The sequence below is a fragment of the Platalea leucorodia genome (assembly GCF_965183815.1).
Source record: "Platalea leucorodia genome assembly, chromosome: W".
NCBI lineage: Eukaryota > Metazoa > Chordata > Aves > Pelecaniformes > Threskiornithidae > Platalea > Platalea leucorodia.
Window position 1 is genome coordinate 31566997 of NC_138859.1, and position 14617 is coordinate 31581613.

At 40.5% G+C, this 14617-nt stretch overlaps 1 pseudogene across 1 annotated transcript in view; it reads right to left on the reverse strand.

The window, feature by feature from the left end:
• LOC309601675 (protein hinderin-like) overlaps window positions 1-14301 on the reverse strand; it is a 158145-nt pseudogene extending 143844 nt beyond the window's left edge. The window contains exons 1-4 of the transcript XR_014230903.1: window positions 14250-14301; window positions 9772-9807; window positions 7945-8081; window positions 4150-4244 (exon numbers count right to left, since the gene is read on the reverse strand). The product of XR_014230903.1 is annotated as a protein hinderin-like (transcript). The remainder of the gene's footprint in view (window positions 1-4149; window positions 4245-7944; window positions 8082-9771; window positions 9808-14249) is intronic.
• Between the last annotated feature and the right edge of the window lie 316 nt (window positions 14302-14617).

The window sequence follows — 14617 nt, forward strand, 5'->3', positions numbered from 1 at the left end:
AGTGAGGTGAATGCTTGCAAGCACGCACTCACTCTCTCTGCAAAGAAAGCTACAACCCTCTCCATTCAGCCAAATGCTGAGACAGAGCTTTCAAAATCTGCATATCACTTAAAATATTTCACTCCAGAATAGAATCATAAAATTGTTAAGGTTGGAAAAGACCTCTGAGATCATCGAGTCCAACTGTTAACCTAACTGCCAGGTCCACCTCTAAACCATGCCCCTAAGCACCACATCCACACGTTTTTTGAACACTTCCAGGGACTGTGATTGCACCACTTCCCTGGGCAGTCCATTCCAATGCCTAACCACTCTCTCTGTGAAGAAATTTTTCCTAATATCTAATCTAAACCTCCCCTGGCACAACTTGAAGCCATTTCCTCTCATCCTGTTGCTTGCTACCTGGGAGAAGAGACCAACCCCCACCTCGCTACAACCTCCTTTCAGGTAGTTGTAGAGAGCAATAAGGTCTCCCCTCAGCCTCCTCTTCTCCAGACTAAACAATACTTTGTAACCCTTTTCAGTATGGTGTCTAGCAAATCCTTAATACTCAACAGTCAACTGGCTAGGTCCCAGGGGACCTTGTGCTGCTCCCTCTTAGAAGAGGCTTGTCCTGGTTTCAGCTGGGATAGAGTTAATTTTCTTCCTAGTAGCTGGTATAGTGCTGTGTTTTGGATTTAGGATGAGAATAATGTTGATAACACACTGATGTTTTGGTTCTTGCTAAGTAGTGCTTATTAGGACTTTTCAGCTTCCCATGCTCTGCCAGGTGCATGAGAAGCTGGGAGGGAGCATAGCCAGGACAGCTGACCCAGACTGGCCAAAGGGCTATTCCATACCGTATGACATCATGCTCAGCATATAAACTGGGGGGAGTTGGCCAGGGGGCAGCAATCGCTGCTCGGGGACGTGCTGGGCATTGGTCAGTGGGTAGTAAGCAATTATATAGTGTATCACTTACTTTGTATATTATTATTGTATTATATTATTACTACTACTACCATTCTATTTCATTTTACTTCAATTATTAAACTGTTCTTATCTCAACCCATGAGTTTTCTGACTTTCACCCTTCCAATTCTCTCCCCCATCCCACTGGGGTGGGGGGAGTGAGTGAGCAGCTGTGTGGTGCTTAGTTGCTGGCTGGGGTTAAACCACAACAAGGCTAATGTGTCCTGACATTGGCGCAGAGCATGAGGGTAGGAATCTTTCAGTGTCTTCACCGTGTCACTGCTCATTTCATTACATAAGCTGATGACTGCTTCAGGAGTAGCCTGCAGTAATGAAAGCTCAGAGAAAGTCTTTTTTGCCTCTTAAAAGGACTCTGCTTATAGAGAGAGCTAAAATTTTGCTCTTACTGTGCCTGCCACTTTCACCACCATGCCAGCATCACCTTGCTGAAAACACGAAGGTGCCATGCTGGTTGTTTTTGAAAATAATGGCTGATCACACTCAAGAATTTCCCATTTATTCACAAAGCACTTTGGCATTCATAGGCATGACTCATTCTACTCAGAAATTCCTTTACAAAAACAATTTGAAAAGAATCTGCTGACACAATAAAAAAAATTCAAATTTTAAACTTTGGATCCAGTTTGCCTCTCTCTTTTCACCTGAAGAGAGAAGATAGACTGGATATGTTCAAAGAAAGGCAAAATAATGGTTAGATTTACAGGTGGCAGCACAGAGCAAAACCTAAGATTATTTAGCCTAGAAAGGAGGATTAGAAAGGATACAGGCGAGTCCTTTCTTTCGACCCTTTCTCAAAATTCAATTTCATAAAGTCCCTAACAGCTAACGTGATGTCAGCCACTGGAATCCCCAGCAGCAGAGCATTACAGCCCAGTAATTGATTTTCTCAAAGGAAAGGAAAATAATATAGCCAGCATTAGAATTTACTCACACCAAGACAGTCTCTCCCTGCAGCATATTAGCTAATGCATAGGTACACATCTTCCCAATGTTCAAAAGTGGGAAGGGAATGAGAGTTGGAGGAAGAGAATTAAGAATAGGAAGAGAAAGAAAAGTACGTTAGCTCTCCTTCAGCAGTCGCAAAAGTCAGGGGAAAGACCAATATCCTGAACTGCTCAAGCAAGACTTGGTTGAAATTCAAGCCCCAGGAGTTAATCATATTTTGCTACTGGTTTCCACACAGACAGAATTTTACCACTTTAAAACTGTCTTCATGCAGATGGGTATTGACCAATCTATTTCTGTTCACCATCCTGCAATAAATGTGCAAGAATTAGTCCCAACTACCATCATTTTCATTCATAAATAGTAGCAAAATAAAGACCAGCGAAGTATGGCTCTGGTCAAGTGAGATCTTTATTATTCCAATTATTTACTGCAGGGCAGTCTTCCTGGAAAACTTTCAGCATTCTGCTGGTTCTTTTTCTTCTCTGAAATAGCAAAGAACGTTCTCCCGCATGTAAAAACCCTCCATCATTGCACAACTAGGGATGAAAATTATGGAGAGTTTTAAAAAAAGTGATGAGGTAAGCATAATCAAAGTTCAACTTCCCTATTACTCTGCAAAGGACTTTTAATTACATCCAATAAAAATATGATTAGGTTTAAAAATAAAAGAGAACTAAGTATAAAATAACAGTGTTCCACTAATTTTACGTTTCAAAAGTAACGTTGCTGCACCTTCTATTTTTCTTCAAAGAAATGTCAGGCAGAAATATCAAACTGTCCTCAGGGAAAAATCACAGCATCTGAGATTTAAGAAGAATCCCGTGCTCAAATGAGTTAGTGTACTACTATTCACCAGGGAGCAGTGTATTATGAGGAACAATGTAATAAAAGACTTTTTTTAATATTAGAATATACCTCTATATATCAACAGTGGCAACAGTGTTCGAATACCTCCAACATCTGACAATTTGTAACCACGCTTCCCAGCAATCTACTCTTTATGACAGCCTTAACTAGACATTTTCTAACACATGAGGTAGGATAAAATAGAGTTGCAATCATGAAGAACTTCAAAAATTACTGAAATACTGTATAGCAAGAAATCCTATATTGGCACAAATTATTAGCAGGCAAAATGGTTCACTGGATGAGGATAATCGGAGAGAAAATATTCCTAGCTGCACCAGAGACTTACTGCATGACCTTGAGCAAGTAACTTAATTTCTCTGCCCAAATTTTCCTATATAAAAAGGACAGTAATGCTTGCCAATTATTGCACAGACATGTGAAATCTATGGCAAAAAAGCATTTAATTAATACCTAAGAACTTGCATTTTGTTCTAGAAAACCTTTGCCTTTATAAATTCTTAGTATGGACACCAACTTTTAGCCCAAAGGACCCAAGATCATATCACAAGACTTTCCCCTCTGATGTTGTCTGAAAGCCTGCCAAGGTCATGTGTTCCTTCTCAATTTTACAGCCGCTATGTAAGAAGCAGATTTCCAGAGATTCTGAAGTGTTAGGGACACAGAGGGGGAGAAAAATCTCCTCACTCAAATTCAACTTATTTTTCACATCATTTATCTTCGTGAACGCAACTAGCACTGGAATGAAACTTAGAAAAAACCTTTTGCTAAAGCTGAGAAACTTGCACTATTTCTGCCTCTCCTTTCAAATAGGGGGAACCTGAAGAAATTAATCAAAGCAAAAGAAAGTTTGGCTAGTAAGTTAAAATTACACTGGACTCTTTATTGCTCTCACTGGACTCTTTATTGCTCTACATGTGCAAACACAGGCAAATATTGATTAACATGTTTCAGCCACAAGATCACCAATCCACCTTTAACATGGCATTCCATATAAAAGCTTACCCCTGAACAAATAAGCACTACAAAGTTTCATATCAACAAAGTTTGTCATTTCCAAAAGACAACGTGTTTATTTAAAGCACATGATACAAGCAGCAAACAAAACCCTAGCCCTGAGACTAGGCTTATATGGATGAACTACTGCAGGTCACAAAACTTTGGCTCTTGTTTTCAATATGTTTAGGGGATTTTGGGTCAGGAAGCAAGGAAAAAATGATCAGGCTGCTTCATTGTCATACCTCTTCCAGCAAGAAAAATTACCTTATGCAAATATTCAGTTCCATAATGCATTGCCTGATGTTGATTAGAGGAATGACTCTCCTTAAACATAATGCATTTTCAGGTGATGCTTATTCTTACTTGGCAAGTTCTTTAATTAAGTTTGCAATGCGTCTCTTGTCCTCAGGACACAAATCCTTTAAAGAAGCACTCTTCATTCCTCCTTCATTAGTGACCTGAAAATTTAAAGTAACATTTTAGAAAGTACTCTTTTAAGGAGAACAAATATTTCCTAAGATACTAAAAGCATTTCAAGACCTAATAATTAGAACTTGAAAGTAGACAAATTCCAACTGGAAATAAAATACATGTTTTTTTAAAATGTAAGTAGAGTTCAGTGAAACAAATTACCAAATTGTGGAGAATTCTTTTAAGAGACTTGTAATTCAAATGCAAGCTGCTAGCTTCAATACTAAACATGTTGGGTAAAGTTTTAAGACACACACTATTCGTTGATTCATACTAGATAAAGGGCAGTAGGTTCTCATGACTTGGAAATCTAATGCAGCAATATCCAAATCCAAGTTCAAACTTTATTATATTAGGATCCTAAAATAAAGAGTAAGAAAAGTATACAAAAGCATACAAAACAGCAAAAAAGGTATGCAATATATCATTAGTAGATGCTAAGTCCTTATTTCAAAGGATTTTTTTAATATACAGAAAAGTACACACCCTTTCATGTATCACTATCGTTTGTTTTTAGTCACTTATTTGCCACCTTCGTACTTACTACTCCTCCTCAAAACAAACCTTTAACGTACTTCAGTTCTTTTAATGCATTCATTTATCACACAGAGAACTGCAGTATTTGCTATCAACGTCCACCAGAGGGCATATTGCTGTTCGTGTTTGCAACAGTCCCTTGTATTACTGAGGTTACTGGCATTACCTATTTTGGGTGTTTCCAAGCAGGAAACAGTTCTAAGTTCTAAATTTTTTTTATTTATCAAAAACTTCTGTCATCAGTGACTCAGTTCTCCAGTGCTAGCAATAAGCACAAAATAAGAATCCCAAGATGAAAGCAACAATAAAAGCTATACTATTCTGTCCAAGATTTTAGCAAGTTTAAATATTTCCACCTAATCTGACTTATTTATTTTCAGTTTAGGCTTTTACAAACCTACAAATATTACAAACCTCCCTGAGCGCATACAGTGCTTAACATGAGATACAAGAATGCTACCAAATGCCTTGCAGTTTGGCCAAGTTAACACAATACAGCACAGAACACCCTCTTAGCATACAAAGCAAACACGGGGTTTCTCTCCCCTCATTAGCAGTAACGGCAGCTGACCTACACACATCAGAGAGGAAGCGCCCCCTTCCATTCTTAGCTAATTGCTTCTTGAACAGTGGCTTGAAACAATTAAAGGACTATGTCACTTTTGAAAGAGGTGATGATTTTATACAGACTCACCTTATACCCACCTGACCCTTCAGTACACTCTTAGTTTAACTTCAATGTATTTTCCTTGGGGGGGGGGAAGGAAGAGTTTCACAAGGCAAATTAGACTTCAGGGCTTTTCAAGGGGACATTTGATTTCACAGTTTCCTTCCCAAAACATATGCTATTTACAGTCATACAAATGAAAAGAGAATGTCTTTAACTTAACTGAATTTAACTTCAACTAAACATATAGTTGAAGGATTTCCATTTCTCATGCTAAAAATGTCTGAAAATTATTTTTTTTTTTTTTAGCAGCTAGATGATGGAACTTCTTTAAGAAAAATAAGAAGTTACAGGACATTTTCCACTCAAAAAAAAAAAAAAAAAAGGAGGCAGAAGCTTGATCACGTTAGTGAAGGAGATTTTAACAGAAGGTACCTCAAGCTATTACCCAAACCAAACCTATGTACATACTGTCAGACAAACATTTGTGGGATGAAGAGGAAAATCTGAACAGTTAGTCTGTGCTAACTGTTGGCACACAAAAAATTCTCAAAGGCAGGCTTGTACCATATGTCAAAATGAAGTTGTGGAATTATGCACAGCAACAGCTCCACCATCAAAACAAGATGATAAATGAGATACAGGCCAAGACTATACAGTCTCCTTTTTCCAAATTTCTGTGCTTTCTACACAGCTCAGGGTAGAACACAGTTTCGTAACTCAGTATTTTCTGGGTGAAATGTACTACATAAATGGAGGATTCTCTCACTTTATAAACAGCACCTTGGAAGATGACAATCTGCATGAGAGGAGCAGACAACTTCTGTCAAACAGGAAGTAGGAAGATGGGAAATTTTGGTCAAGACCAGTATAGCAAACCACTGATTTATTAAAAGTACCAGAAAAGCTCCAGAGCTAGCAATTATCTTCAAAGTTAGAGCACAAAGTTTCCATGAGGATTTGGCAAGGTAAGAGAAAAACAGAAGGTTAAAAAAGAGAAAAAGCTTTGAACCCATTTTATTGTCAATATTATAAAAGCACATTTGGGTCTCAAATCAAGATTTGGCGTATTAGGCATTGTATAAAAAGAACAAAGCCTATTTCTACCCCAACAGCTCTCACAAAGAAAAAGGAGTAAAAATTCTCTAAACAATGCAAAGTAATGCAAATACCACACAATACAACAAAACAGATTTTAAAGTGACATATGAAGGCATCTATAAGGCAGCAGGCTTGTAGATACTTATGAAGAGATACTTCTACATAGAGATTCTGCATAATGGGGGCTATTTATGAAATGTCTCTGCATGTCACTTAACAGCATCATTTGCAAAGTGGAGGTACATACTAGCCTCCTAAAAGCAAGTAGTGATAAACAGAGAAATGGAAAGGGACAAGCCCAGGATGGGCCTTAAAAACAAATACTAGTTATTAGAGTGTCATTCTGAAGGATTTGAAGGGCAATGACACTGTCAAAACAATGAGAATTAAGCGATCTGTCTTCACATCAGAGTTTTGAACATACATGTGAGGCACACAGCATTTACTCAGCACATAGAAGACACAGAGAAGGACATCTTAGCCCAGACAAAGAACAAGATTTAACTGCATGATAATACAACAGTGATTCAGAAGCAGTCAAAAGTTTTAGATCCTGCCTCTAAGTGGGAAGATACCAAACCCTAGTGACTTACAGACTTGCCCAAGATGACTACTAGGCAAGAGACAATGATACTGAAATGACTTACATAGTCACTGTACTATACAAATAACATTAGAAAAATGGCATCTCTCAACAGATTTCTGAATATCACAAGACCTATCAGAATAAAGAATAACCTTCCAAAGGAAAGCCCACTGCTTTGAAATTTCTAATGCAATAAACTGTAGGAAAAGTGTCACCTATTGTCACAGGAGTAGACCAAACAATACGAACCAGAGCCAAAGATACCGTCAACTGACAAAGCTACTCCTACTACTCAGATGCATTTGTAACTTTTACTATCAAAAACAGAAAGTGATTTTACCCTACTAACATGAGCAGCCACAGCAAAAAGGTCTCTGAAAAGAATTTTACAAGTCTTATTTCTAAGCGATATGACTAGAGCAATGGAACTGAATAGACTGAAACACAGCTTCTTGCATGTTTGGCTAGTAACATACAGATTAGGGGCTACTCAAAGCTACACTCACCTTCTCTCTGTACACACACATAGAAATATATATAATCTGTTTTGCATAGCCCCAGTTACATACCACTTACAGAAATTAGCATGTTCAGTCTTTGTTCTCTTTAGGTGGGCAAGCGATCTCAGTGAAAAAGTAATTTTTGCCAGCAAGCCACCATGTAAGTGGGCAAAAAGTGTAAGAGATGATTGCAAAAATAAGAGTACTCTAAAACTGTTTAGAAGTTTTCAACCTAAAGATTTTCTGCCATTTTTCTACTACGTGCACTCTTAAGAGCAAGAAAAATTTGCCCTTACCTGCTGCCCTGTCAGATCTCCTGTGCTTCTAAGAGGATCCATGGAAACAGAAGCAACAGCCGCAAGCACCTTTAGCTCAGTTTCACCTTTTTGATATTTTGGCAAATACCTTGTTCTTAAATTTCCTTTTGTAGACACTCCCGTAGATGAAAGATAAGCAGAACACACAGATTATAAAGTGAAAAGGGACCCTTCTCTTGCCTCCTACAACAGGACTTCCACAAAGGCATCCTTGCCTTAGCAGCTCTTTTTGAAAAGAATGAGCATTTCAGGTATATGTTTGCAGTTCCCCCCAGCCTCTCACTCCATGCAAAATTTTATTAAGATGAACATATCAGCAGAAAAAGAGGTGCACGGCACTGAAGTGCACCCAGTCACACGAACATCAAAGTAAATTCTGAAACACACATGCTGTCTTTTGACTGAGGTTCAATGCAAAAAACCTGTGTTTAAGATGCAAAAGCATAAAATTGAGCTTCTGCTTTGACACTCAAAGACAATGAGGAACCAAGCAGCAGTAATGCTGTTAAAAGTGCCACTCATATGATAAAATATAACTTTTTTCTGTTATACAGCCAACCTACTGATTGCTCTGGCTAACTGTTCCTTTCAGGACCAGGCATATAAGTAAGGTAACACTGCAGTGCACACTCCACAGATCATCTGTAAAAAGCTTTCTGCCATAATTAGAATTAGTTCACCCCTACCAACAGTAACAACATTAAAGCACTGAAAATCCTGGTGCTGCAATTATAAAGTGCCAACACTGACACTAACACTAAAACCTCCCATGGCCAGATAAAAGCCAATAGCTTGTTGGTACTGCCTCGAGGTTTGAGTTTTGACTGTTCAGAAGTGCAAAAAGTTTTGAACAAAAAATATTGATTTTATACTAAAAGACAGATCACATTTATTTGGGTAATGAATTGCAGAAGTGTGCCAGCAATTCAAGTGAAAGAACTAAATCATAAGCTTTAACATCTCCATGCTTGTACACAAGGGAAAACAATGTTTCTGAAATTCTCTTCCAAGGAAGTGGAAGAATATTTCCCAGAATGAATCCATTTCCATCATTTAGGATCACTGCTTTCTTTCCAGGGCAGAGAGTACAACGATCTGACATCACCTGGCTTGAACTATGCTAGCTACAAAACACACGCAGAGATTTTTAATAGAGTTGTTTGGCCAGTAGTTTTGAAGGGTAACCATGCTACTCCAAACCTAGAGAGTAGGATTCCTCAAAATTTATAACTACTGGCCATGCTCCGGACATATACACAATTTTACTAGAGTTAATCATCCCCAGATATGTTTTCAGGACCTGGTATCACTGTAAAAGCTGTGTTTGAAAACAATTAGAAAATTCTGAAGGGGGACTAAGAACACCCATCTTTTCCACAGGGATGTACACAAGCATGCACTCAGTAAATCAAGGTCAAGAGAACTAATAATTTTTTTTTTTTATTTTTATTTACACAATTAATCTTCATTTTAATTGTTCTCTTCAAAATTTACAAAAGGCCTGAACTTTTTAAGCTTCAACATTCTTTGGAGACCACATTAAAAATACAGCTTACCTTATAGATTGGATAAAACTATGCTGTAACTGCAATAGAAACAACTCCCCTGAAACTGTTCATTTTATACCATATGCTTATCTAAGCAGCAGAGCATAAATCCTCTGCTATAATCCTGTATGTCCCATTACAACTTGTGATGACTCTGTACCTTACACACTTAAATACACAAACCATGTACCTGAAAAGATATTGCAAAGTTTAGCATTCACAGGAAAAACCTTTGTTTACAGCTATCAGAAGGTCATACTTGAAACAGATACCATTGGCTGTTCTTCATCAGAAACTGCATGTGGCTTTGTTAAAGGTAATAAACAAAGAGAGAACAAGCTTGGCCCTTTAAACAAAGCTATAAAAATAAGTATTTTGGCTCTTAATTTTAAAAGACTGTTAATAAGAAAACAAACTGGCAACACTTTGGGAGCACCAAAAGCAAGAAAAACTTGACTGGAAAAAACAAACAACACACAGATTGCTAAAACAGAAAGCATTACTCGTTCTTCACTGTGCATTAACTTTCAGCCTGTAAAGATTATCTTAGAGGTAACCTTCACAAAAGATCCCAAGACCAGCCCCAGTTGCAAGTGCAATTACTAAGATAATGAAGTAATAATATTTATTTAAATTAGAGCAGGTTATCATTATATAAGGAACCTCTTGATATGTAGGGAAGACAAATTCCAAAATAGTGTATATTCATACTGCGATGAAATACATTTTGTACAATATATTCTAAGAAACATAAATGAGGATAAATGCAAAAGGTTTCAAAGGAAGTTGGTCATTCTCATCTGATTATCACATGATGAGTAACAGATGAAAGCCTGAGGACTGATTTTATTTAAGATCAAGATTTGTTCTGAAGTACTTTAAAAAAAAAAAAAGCTATTTCAAGAACTTTCAAATTACCTAGGGCTTTAATTATTAATTACTTAGCTGCAGAAAATGCTTAAAAATCACCAGGTGCCACATTACTTGTGCTATGTTAGCAGTCACTGAACTTGAATCCTCACCTCCTAGAAGTCACTAAAAATAGGATTCAACACAATTCAGGAAAGGGTGTAAACTATAGTGTCTTCCTTAAAGCAACAGTTTCATTTAGCCGAACATAAAGATTTTTATTCCCACATAAGTAACTAGCATTATACTAAAGTGAAAAAGAAAAGCACAGGGCACAAAATTCTGCTTCACTATCTTTTGTTTATACCCCTTCACTTTCCTCAACCTTCTAAGGTGGGCCAATTAACTCAATTACCTAATTTCTGTACTGTTTACAGATAAATGCATTTAAGGTTTTGCAGTTATCTTCATACAATAGTCAAACTGTGAAAATATTTCAATTAACCTATACAAACTCTTACCTTAACTAAAATTTTATTTTAATAGTACCATCTCAAAAATTAATTTAATAAATTACCACATGGTGGAGAAAGTTAGCAACAGCCTAGAAGCTTCCCCCTGTGGACAGCAACTTCAAATTCAATCAAATACCTACTATCCATCACACAACTGGTACTTGGCACACTGGAAGGGCTTGATCACAGGCTCACTTGTGATCTTGTTGATCCACTTTATCACTTGTAAACAATTATCACTCATCAGTCTCACACCAGTTTGAGATTATGTTCACTTATTACTACTGTCAAAGCCATCTCTCTACAAATGCTGAAAGTACTTTTGTTCTCACCTGTAAGCTGCAGCCTGCTATCTCTAGCTGTCACAACACATTGTGGGGTCATGCCATGAACCAGGTGAGGAAGCTGAATAAACTCTGAAAGTAAAGCACTGTGTCCTCTCTTTCCAAAAAGCACCAAGGTAGATCAAAAGTCCAAGTCTGGATCACAGCCCAGCCCAAACAGCTGTGTCAGCACAACTATGACAGCAACCTGCAGGACACCGAAGAGAGTATCTTCAACTCATACTACTACAGGAAAGAACAAATTTCAGCACAGGCAATTGCTTTCTCAACTGACATATGGTTAATCTGTGTGCCAACAGATGGCTATAGGAAATAAAACAGATTTGCCTAAACAACATTCGGCTTTTGAAGTTTGCCTCCAGTATTGGCGCTGTTGTGGATAAGATACCTAGTAGCAGGATGAAAAAAATAGTCAAAGCTGTTGCTGTTACTCCCCCCAGCTACCAGGACCACTCTCCCGTGAAGGTTTGCAGCCTAGTGTATTAGAATAAACCAAAGTCAGATGAGGTTACCTTAATCAGCTGGACTAAAAATTGCAGTGACTTGGGAGCTGATTCATAAACAGGTCCAACGTCCTTGTCTCAGAGTGAAAGACTGGGGACAGTATCAGCATCAACCATTTAACATCCACTGCCACGTGCAAGACTCCCAATATGGTGACTATACACATTAGAAACTTTGTACCACCACAGCTAATGTTCAAGGCAACAGTCATCACAAGCATCGGAGAAACTGAACATCTTATGATGCTGTATGGCTCCACCAAAGCAAGCAACAGTGCATCTGCCTTGCTATGCTGTATCTATTCAGCAATTATAGAGAGAAGTTCAGTTTTCCAAAGCTATTAAATCAACATTACCAAATCTCCCAAATTCCCCGCCCCCCCCCCCCTTTTTGAAAGCATCCGCTATTATTTGCTCCTGTGCCATATGCATTTCTGGGTATTTAAACTTTTCCAAGATCAGAGGCAACACTACCTACTTGCAAAAACATGCAAAATGGAAATGGTTGTCAGGAAGAGCCTCGTTCCTTGGACTATCACGCTGCATGAAGCCACTGCTGGGCTCAAGAAACCATACTTAGTCATGGGAAACAACCTGTCACCCCAGTAGTTAATTGATACAAATACAGTATCATTGTAACTGCATCAACACTTCCACAACTGAACAGAGTAGTGACAGCGTGGCAACAAATCTGATATGTGACTACCAACCTTCACCTTATCAGTCACAGAGAAAGTTGCAGGCAATATTATTTTTTTTTTTTTACACAAATGGGAAATCATAACAATGTGCTCCCTAAACAGTCCATTGGATGGTTGGCCCATTTCGTTTGCACATCGTTTGCCAGTGGGTGTGCAATCAAACACAAATACAAGAGCGTACACACATACTCTTCTTTTCAATCACTTCTAGCTGATGCTGGAATCCCACTCTCAGTGTGAGCAACAGCAATGCCTCAAGTCCCTCATACTTACAGCTAAATTGTCAGCTCCTAATTTTCCACCAGGCCAGACTGCCAGTTCCACCCTAATACCTTCAAGTAGCTGAGCCTCTAACTCAGCCACATGAGCCCAAACATCAATGCTAACTCCTGGTTCTCTGAACCATGGAAGCACATCTCTCTCTAGCCAGGCTTTTACAGGCTGAATCCCCAACACCACAACCACCACCTACTCCATCTACATGCCCAGCCCCATGTAGTCTGTCCTGGTTTCAGCTGGGATAGAGTTAATTTTCTTCTTGGTAGCTGGTATGGGGTTGTGTTTGGGTTTAGGATGAGAACCATGTCGAGGATACACTGACGTTTTGTTCTTGCTAAGTAGTTGCTAAGTGGCGCTCACAGTGGTAAAGGACTTTTCAGCTGCCCATGCTCTGCCAGGTGCACAAGAAGCTGGGAGGGGGCACAGCCAGGACAGCTGACCCAGGCTGGCCAAAGGGCTATTCCACGCCATGTGACGTCATGCTCAGTATATAAACTGGGGGAGTTAACTGGTGGAAGGGCAATGATTGCTGCTTGGGGGACATGCTGGGCATCTGTTGGCAGGTGGTGAGCAATTGTAGAGTGTATCGCTTGCTTTGTATTACTATTGTACTATTATTACTTGATATTATTATTATTACTACTGTTCTATTTTTTATTTTACTTCAGTTATTAAACTGTTCTTATCTCAACCCACAAGTTTTCTCCCTTTTACCCTTCTGATTCTCTTCCCCCATCCCACTGGTGGGGAGTGAGCGAGCGGCTGCGTGGTGCTTAGTTGCTGGCTGGGGTTAAACCACGACATAGTCTCCCACAACTGGAGCTTGCACGTCTTCTGTAGACGAAGCCACAACAGCCTCCCACTTGTCCCTCACAGATAGAGCCCTCCAGCCTCCAGGTCCCCCAAGGGCTCACCCTAAATGTTATGCCTGTAGTCAAGCTTCGATGCCAGTTGCAAAAGACACATCTTTTTTCTTGCTGCCTGTTCAGTCTCTAGCCTCAGTTTCTCTCTGTTGATTCCTTTGCAAGTTTCTATAACCTGAACCCAGTTCCCCCATTTCCGACATACTTACCTCCCCCAGGATTTCATAGCTAGGTCACACAGAAGGTGGACACCCAACCCAATCCTCCCTCCTCTTGCAGGCCATCTTTGCTTTTAAACCCCACATAACTCTCCATTCCCTGCACACAGGCACATGCCCAACCTCTCTCCCCAGGCCGAGCTCCCCCACACTCACCAGCGGAGCCCCCAAGACCCCCTGTACCACGACCACAAAACCCCACTCATCCCACAGCCCCGCATCGGCTCCAGCCTTTTCTACGCCAAAACTCCAACGCAGACGCCCCCATCGCCTGCCCTGACAGGCCGCCCCCCGCCAGCGCCGCGCCGCCCCCCACCAGCACCCTCCCGCCCCGCTCCCCGGGCCCGGGCCCGGGCCCGGGCCCTGGCACTCCCCTCCCGCCAAGAGGCCGGCCGTCCAAGCCCCCTCACCACGGCAAACCCCCGGGGCGGAGGCCCCGCCCCCCCCCGCCCTACAGAAGGATACTGTCCTGACTCTAGTAAACGCCTCTGCCCAGCCCGGCAGCCACCTCCGCCATCTTGAAACAACCGCCACTCCCAGAGTGCCCCCCATCGCCCCCCCAGCGCTCGCCGTCTATTGGCTGCCCGCGCCGGCTTCACCTTGCCACTGCCGGGGGGCCACCGGGCGCTGCCGGCAGACGGAAGAGAGGTGTATGCTGGGAGTCGTAGTCCTCCGAGCGCAGGTTGACGAAGGGACTGCACTCCCGCGGAACTACCACTCCCGTCAGGCCGCTTCACGCTTCCCGCCCGCCATAGGCTGGACCGAGGCATTGGCCGGGAGAACTACTACTCCCAGAGCACCTCGCGGAGCAGCCGCGGCTACAGGGTGGGAGG